Raw genomic sequence first — 8692 nt, 5'->3', positions numbered from 1 at the left:
AGTATTTGAAATAGGAGGTGTGAAAAGCATTTTGAATTTGTTTGAATTGAGCAAGCAATTAAGAACTACCTACCCTAAGTTTGTCTTTCTTGTTCTTTGAGTCTTTCGTTTGAAAGGGTCTATCCATACCATGAGAGGGCAGGAAGCCTTTCAATTGGATGTGAAGGTCATCGAAGGGTCATCGAGACAATATCGTTCTCCATAAAACTGTCCTCACCATGAAGAGGTAAGTAGTACAAGAAATAGAATGCACAGCCAAATTAACTGAGAATTACCCCGCCCCAAATTATGATCAAGGGTTTTAATTAGTACAAGAAAGAAAATTCTACTTCTTAGGCTCAAAGGGGGTTGACGAGGGATTAACATCCTTATATCTCCACTACTTAGGAATTGAAACAATGCTTGTACATCGTCAGCATAGTCCGCTCAAAAGCATACTGTATGAGATTGCGGTATCGTTTTCGTCATCCTCCCTTAAAAGGTATACAACTTTAGCAGGAGTTGAGTATCATAAAACATATGCAAAGTAAAGATGCAGTTTAGATGAGTGATAGCGAAATAATTTATTCAAGACAAACATATGCAATGCACTGATGATGATTATTAAGACAGATAATGTCTATCATAAGAAGGATGTTTAAACAAACAGAATAGGAATTGCGCATGAAAGTAGATCTAATGATCCAAAAGTTTGTCCGTCTAGACGTCACTCAGTATTGTCATGACTAGTCATAGGATCAGTGATCACCACAGGAGTTTCAAGAGGATTTGATTTTGTTTCTCCGTCATTGATCAGATCTTGAATCTTATTCTTCAATGTCCGAGAATTGTTTATGTACTGTCCAGGATTGTTGGAATGGTACGTGCACCTTGCGTTGAGTTTATTGCCAGGAGTGGAGGTGTTAGAATTCTTAGGATGGTCCTTCAGAGTAATCAATTCGATCTTCAACAGATGTTTTATTGTAGAACTGGTGTAGAGATCAGAATAGCCCCCACGGATTGGTTGCGTTTCATTACGACCTTTCTGGTTGTGCACAACATCAGCTATATGAGGTTCCTCAGGTAAAATGAAATCAATGATCTTGTCATCGATTAAATCTTGAATCCTATGCTTCAATGGTCCACAATCTTCGGTATCATGGCTAACACCTCTTGCATTGTATTTATACCCAAGAGCACAATTGGTAGAAACTGAATATGGATGCAATAGAATCGTCACGCTCCAATTGAGGAATTATTGTAGAACTTGAGACAGCGGCATGTGCCACGGAATAAACTTTGTTGCGCGTGCTGATCCTTTTTCTTCTGGGTTAACAAGGTTTTTCAACTCGTCTTTCCCCTTGACCAAGTTCAGAATCAAAACTTAGAATTGGATATTCTGAGCCTGGATATTTTGACTGATGGCTCGAGATCCATTTATGTGAAATAAACAGCGAGAGAGAATGGGAAGCCTATTGCGGAAACCTAGTATGCAATGTTTATGAATGCAGATGCAGTGTTTTAAAGGATCTTTAAGAAAATTAGTTAGCAACGTCAGAAAATGATTTGGTCGCCTCTTTGTTTGAAGAACTCTGATTCTTGGAGGTTCTTCTATGGGAATCAAGCTCACCATATCCAGTGGGTCATCGCCTCTGATTCGGGATATCTTTGAATTTGAAGATATATGGCCAAAGGAAAATATATCCTTTTGCCCCTTGATAGATATCGAGTCTCTGAAATGGAAGGTATGTGGCCAGAGGAAAATAAATCCTCTTGCCCCTTGATAGGTACTGTGTCTTTGAATTGGAAGGCAAATGTGGCCAGAGGAAAATAAATCCTCTTTCCCCTTGATAGGTACTGTGTCTTTGAATTGGAAGGCAAATGGCCAGAGGAGAGTAAATCCTCTTGCCCTAGATAGGAATCCCGTCCTTGATAAGAGCACCTGAAATTGTGCGCCCTAAATTCCTAAGATCCTTGAAAGGGTTAGTTAACATGTGATGTTATGATGTTATGATGTCATGCAGATGCAATGCATTAAGTAAAGCATAAGGTCAAATTGTCCTACAGGAAAATCCTGCGAGGAAATAGAAGGTTAAAGCATAAGGTAGTGAGGACGAATTGTCCTACAAACAAATCCTGCAAGAAAACAGATGGTTAGATAACAAACAAGTCACACAAGAGTCCTTAAGTTTAAAGGCTTGCATGAAGTATGACCAGGTAACTACCCTTCCCCAAAGGTACTTCTAAGGATAAGGATGATATCAGCGACGGGTTCTACCAAGTTACTCAGAATTGTCAGCCCCTCCAAAGCACCCTCGAACATGGTACATGCATACCACGCAATGATACTTTGAGAAAATACCTATCTGAGTTGTAGTATCGGGTAGCGACTATGCCCTTAACATACATCAAGAGTAGTCCCCCCACTACGTTTCTAAAGGCCAAGATGGGTTAAAGGTGACTAAAGGTCCTTAAGCTCCGACTCACCTACAAATGTCCACACGAACCTCTCTCATGCAAAAGAGGCATGCAAACAGCCATAGAGGCCTAACTTAAGTGTGAACTCTCATATTGACCAATCCCAAGCATGCACAAGGGAGGTCGCCATGACTATGCCACTCCTATCTTAAGGTGCACTCGAATCCGGGTATAAGATTCATCTTCCATTCAATACCCAAAACAATCTTGAAGAATAAATCAAGCAAACAAACAATTATTAAAGTGATCTTAAACTTTAAGGTAACCCCTCTTTTATTCGAAAGTATCCCCAGCAGAGTCGCCAGTTCTGTAATACGGTACGGTGAACTGACTTTTTATTTTATAAGCAACAATGTTGCGGTGAGAAAGAGTCGCCACCGACTTTTATTTTATCCAATTGGAAAGGCAAAAAGAACATGAAAGACCTTTGAAAGATTTTGAGTTCGGGGGGTAGGTTATACAAAGGGAAGTTGTAAGGCACCCTTTGCATCCATGGTTATCCATGGGCTCTTAATTGCTTAGCTCACTTGTTTGTTTGAAATTGAAAGAGTGTCGTGTATGAATAGTAAAAAGATTTCGTTAAGGACTTTAGCTTGTAAATAAGCGTAGCCTTGTTTGAAAGTATTTGAAATAGGAGGTGTGAAAAGCATTTTGAATTTGTTTGAATTGAGCAAGCAATTAAGAACTACCTACCCTAAGTTTGTCTTTCTTGTTCTTTGAGTCTTTCGTTTGAAAGGGTCTATTCATACCATGAGAGGGCAGGAAGCCTTTCAATTGGATGTGAAGGTCATCGAAGGGTCATCGAGACAATATCGTTCTCCATAAAACTGTCCTCACCATGAAGAGGTAAGTAGTCTTTAGGGAAGGATAAAATAGTCATTAAGGCAACAGTAAGGACACCTTAGCATTCGAAGGGACTGTCATAATTTATTCGAAGGACAAGATCATATTTATCGTAGGCAACTCGAAGGGACCATGATCTTTTATCGGAGGGACGCAGTGATTTTGAGTCGAAGGCAGCAAGCTAAGGTATCCCTATATTCGAAGGGACTTGACTATTTGATCGAGAAGGCAACAGGCAACAAAGGCAACGAGAGGGATTACCCTAAAGGTGTGTGGATGCACAATCACGTGAGTTCAGTTCAGTTATTTATCTTGTATATAATGTTAGCTACGTTCGATTAATTATCTTACACTCCCTATTTTACTAACCACGCAGTTAATATCATGCGGAAAAATATAATGTGGAAAGTAAATGTTCTAGGCTATTAAAATAAACACCTGCGGGCGGGAAAAATAAAGGCAAGAAATAAAACCTATAACTATTACAAAAAAAAAAAACTTTGCATGCCTATACACTTTTTCTAGAATTTAAATAGATTAAAATAAAGGCAGAAAAGTAAATAAATAATTAAAATTAAAGGCAGAAATTTAAATAAATGCAAAAATTAAATAAATAATTTAAAACATGCGACATACATTGGAGCATGGTATGAGGAGAGAAATCGCGCTTTGAAAATTCAATTTGATTACCAAAGGGCAAACCTATACCTACGGTTAATGGGCAACTCTTACATTATTGATGTTAGAGTACACTTAATGGACAATATCTACCAAAAGTTCTCTTTGGTTATCTATGATTTTTTTAAGGCTAAATCTGATTAGAAACCCAAAATTAATAGTTATTAATAAATATTTGGCTAATATGATTAAATAAACCTAAGTCTAAAAATTGAATTATGATTAAACCTAAAACTAAGTTAATTAGTCTAAATTAAAAATTGAATTAAAATTATTATAAAAGAATCCTAAATTAAATTAATTATTGAAAACTAGCTATTCTAAATTAAATATCTAACCTAAATATAAGTTATTCTAATTGATTTACTAAAAAAAACTAAAGTAGTGTTTCATAAGAAATTGATTTTTTTAAAGAAAAAAAAACAAGTTATAAAAATAAATAAACAATTTAGAATAAACCTGGGTGCTGGATTTAGCGTGGTCGTCTCTTGAAGGTCCACCATGGGACTGCAGACTCTGAAACGTTGGATTAATCCACGCATGCATAAGCTCTGCAAAGCAGTCAAATGCTCACGATGGTAGTACCTCACAAAACGATACATAAATAAATGGTGAAGATTAATACAAATACTAATTACAATTAAAAAAATATTGAAATAAATGCGAAGTGATTTTTTAACTAAATTGAATATGAATAATTTTTTATCTAGAATGATAAAAAATAGTTTTAAAACCAAAATAGCCAACACACAGTAAATGCATAGTAAAGAAAACTTAAATCTAAGTGACATGAAACGTACATGCATATGCATGTATTTTCTAGAAAAAATATTAACACAAATAACAAATGGAAAATAATTGAAACAAACAAAAGTGAAAACATTAACAAATTTGAAAAGTTAAGATTAAATGAAATCCAACTTTAAAATGACGTAAGCGTTCTCTCTCGATAACTTTGGCTTGTATACCAATTTCAAGCACCACCCTTAAATTCAAAACAAACATGGTACATTACATGGTACAGCATCAAAATCAACGCAACATAACCACTACATCTCACAATCGAAAAAGAAATTCACAACCTTTATTGTGGAGCTGTCGCGTGGAGGATCTACGGACGTCGGAGCTTTTCTGGCATGGGTTGTTGTTGTTGATACACAGCGGCAGATGCACGGGAATGACTGAAAAAACTAGGTTAGAATGATTAAAATGGAACAAAATCAATAATTAATTAAAATAATTAAAATTCAAAATCAAATATTATTTGATTTTAATTTATGATTATTTTAATCAATTATATAGATTCACTCTTAAAATAGAGGTTACCATCTAAAAAAGAAAAGGAGAACAAAATCTCTCAAAATTTTTATTTTATAAAATTTTTTTTTAGACATTTTTGTGAATAAAATATGAATAAAGTGAAAAATTATTTTTTTAATAAAATTGAATAATAAATACGAAAATAATATTTAAATACTAAAAAAACAATTTTTTTGTGATTTTTTTAATATAAATTTAAAACAGAAATAAAGTTAGTAAGATAAAAAATGTCAGTAGTGGGATTCGAACCCGAGACCTCTTGCTCTCGTATCTCTTACGCTCAAATCCTTACCCGCTGTACCATGTCACTTATTTGAAATAAAATGACATTGACACATATATGAGGGCAAATTTTGGGGTATGACAGACTCTCACGTTCGATGGTGCATCAAATGCTATGGGCCATGGTATTGGGGCTGTTTTGACTTCTCCTCGTCAGACTCACACTCCTTTCACAGCCAGGATATGCTTTGACTGCACGAATAATGTGGCAGAATACGAAGCATGTGTAATGGGCCTTGAGGCGGCCATCGATATGAGAATCAAGATCCTCGAAGTTTATGGGGATTCTGCTTTGGTCATACATCAAGTAAGAGGTGATTGGGAAACACGACATCCCAATTTAGTCCCTTATAGGGACTATATCTTGGAGTTGTTGCCCGCTTTCGAGGAGATCACTTTCAACCATATTCCCCGAGAAGAAAATCAATTGGTAGATGCTTTGGCCACCTTGGCAGCTATGTTCAGAGTTAGCTCCCCTAAAGAAATGCCAGACATAAGGATCCTCCGTTACAAAGAGCCTGCACACGTATTCCCTGCTCATTGTCTCACTACTGAAGATGTGTATGACGAAAAGCCTTGGTATCATGACATCAAAAGGTATGTTGAGAAACAAGAGTATCCCGAAGATGCTACGATTGGTGATAAGCGAACGCTTCGAAGGTTAGCATCCAAATTCTTCTTGTCAGGAGACGTCTTGTACAAAAGAAACTATGATTCAGTTTTGCTCAGATGCGTGGATAGACACGAAGCAGAATTGATCATGCGGGAAATTCATGAAGGATCTTTTGGAACCCATTCCAGCGGACATTCTATGGCCATAAAGATCTTGCGAGCAGGATACTTCTGGATGACAATAGAAAGTGATTGTTATGTGTACGTGAAAAATGTCACAAATGCCAAGTATATGCTGACAGAATTCATGTTCCTCCAACTCCTTTGAACGTCCTGACGTCGCCTTGGCCCTTTGCTATGTGGGGCATAGACATGATCGGACGAATCGAGCCACAAGCTTCGAATGGACACAGATTTATTCTTGTTGCCATCGACTACTTCACCAAATGGGTTCAAGCTGCTTCTTACAAGAACGTGACCAAGCAAGTCGTCACTCGCTTCATCAAGAAAGAGATCATATGCCGATATGGGGTTCCAAACAAGATCATCACTGATAATGGGTCCAATCTTAATAACAAGATGATGACAGAATTATGTGAAGAGTTCAAGATTGAAAATCACAATTCGTCACCCTATCGGCCAAAGATGAATGGCGCAGTCGAAGCTGCTAACAAAAACATAAAGAAGATCGTCCAGAAAATGGTTAGAACGTACAAGGATTGGCATGAGATGTTACCATTCTCCCTACATGGCTATAGAACTTCAGTTCGCACTTCAACTGGGGCAACTCCTTTCTCCCTTGTCTACGGTATGGAGGCCGTACTTCCCGTCGAAGTGGAAATTCCTTCGTTGAGGGTTTTAATGGATGCCAAACTTGATGAAACGGAGTGGGTTCAGACAAGGCTCGACCATCTCAATCTAATTGAGGAGAAACGCTTATCCGCCATTTGCCATGGCCAGTTGTACCAAAAGAGGATCAAGAAAGCGTATGACAAGAAAATCCGGCCTCGAGAGTTCCACACAGGTGACCTGGTTGTGAGAAAGATCTTGCCAATTCACACCGATCCAAGGGGCAAATGGACTCCCAACTATGAGGGACCATACATTGTGAAGAAAGCATTTTCAGGTGGTGCTTTAATTCTGACAAAGATGGATGGGGAAGATGTTCCGCTTCCGGTCAATTCAGACTCAGTCAAAAAATACTACGCATAAAAGACTCGCTAGGTCGACGTACCTATACAAAAATAAGGGCATCCCGGCAAGCCAAAAGGGTTTCGGCAGAAATTAGGGATAAAACAAAAGAGAATAACCCGCTAAGTCGAAAACCCGAAAGGGCGGCTTAGGCAAAAAGGGGTATCCCGCTGGATTGAAAACCCGAAAGGGCGATTCAGGCAAAAGTTAGGGATAAAAAGCGAGAGGCTGAAGTCTGAATATCCTTCACAAAAACCACCACACGCCCTTGGCAAAACGGACAGATCGATCCAACCATTACGCTTCCGAAGCGAAGCATTAAGAGGATCAAGGATATGGGAACTGTAGCAATACCAGTTTTAATGGAAATTCGAGCATTTCTCTTTGCCATTTTACCTTTGTGTATTATTTTCTTTTTCGCAACTGCCTCATTCAGGAGTTGCTTCCTTGTATAGAAGCCTATTCATAGGCATTCCATCAATAAAATGATCTTGCGACAAAAGCTTTCCGTCTTTTCATTTTTTGCATGAGAAGTGTGATTTAATTCGTTATTAAACATTGCATTGAAATCATGGGGGATAATAATTTCAAATCAAAACGGAACATGATGTTACACGAATATAAAAGTGCTCCAAGAGGCGCCATTTGCATCCAAACGTTGTTTTATGTGCAGGTTGCAGGTCCTAGCCGTCATCGTGGCTTATGACATGTCACAAAGGTCGTCACCATCTCGCATGAAAGTTCAAGCGTATGATTCATCAGTACTAGTAAGCACGGGGCACCTGAAGAGATCCATGTCTCTCCTCCATATGGCAGACAAAGAAAGGTCCCTCAAAACTCACGCTTCCCCAAGCAGTATAGGATGTAAGGAAAGTCGAGCAAAGTCACTTCCTCCACAACAGAGCTATGTTCTAACCCTCTACACAGTTGCCAATAATCTTTGGCACTATGAGGTTTCCAACGCCCACCCACAATGGCATCTCAAGAGAATAAGCAACAGACCCCAACGATCCCGCTCCGCTATCTCTTCAATGCCTTTATTTGGCAAGCTGCATATAGTGTTCACTGCATGTAACATTGCATCCCCAAAAGCGTGGCATATCCATTACAGTGGATCATTACGCCATAAACCCAAACATGTATACAGAGCGTAAGTCAGATAATAGGAGTCGATGTTGAATCAGAACAATGACCCATCCTCCCAAAGTTGTTACCCTTACAAACTTCACCTGATATCTGCTATCATATCACAAACACTGTTAAGCCGCGGTGCCGATACGAGGTATCCTCAATCCCCGATAAGTGTCTG

Source organism: Vicia villosa, linkage group LG1, assembly GCF_029867415.1.
Source record: "Vicia villosa cultivar HV-30 ecotype Madison, WI linkage group LG1, Vvil1.0, whole genome shotgun sequence".
NCBI lineage: Eukaryota > Viridiplantae > Streptophyta > Magnoliopsida > Fabales > Fabaceae > Vicia > Vicia villosa.
This window is presented reverse-complemented; position numbering follows the sequence as displayed.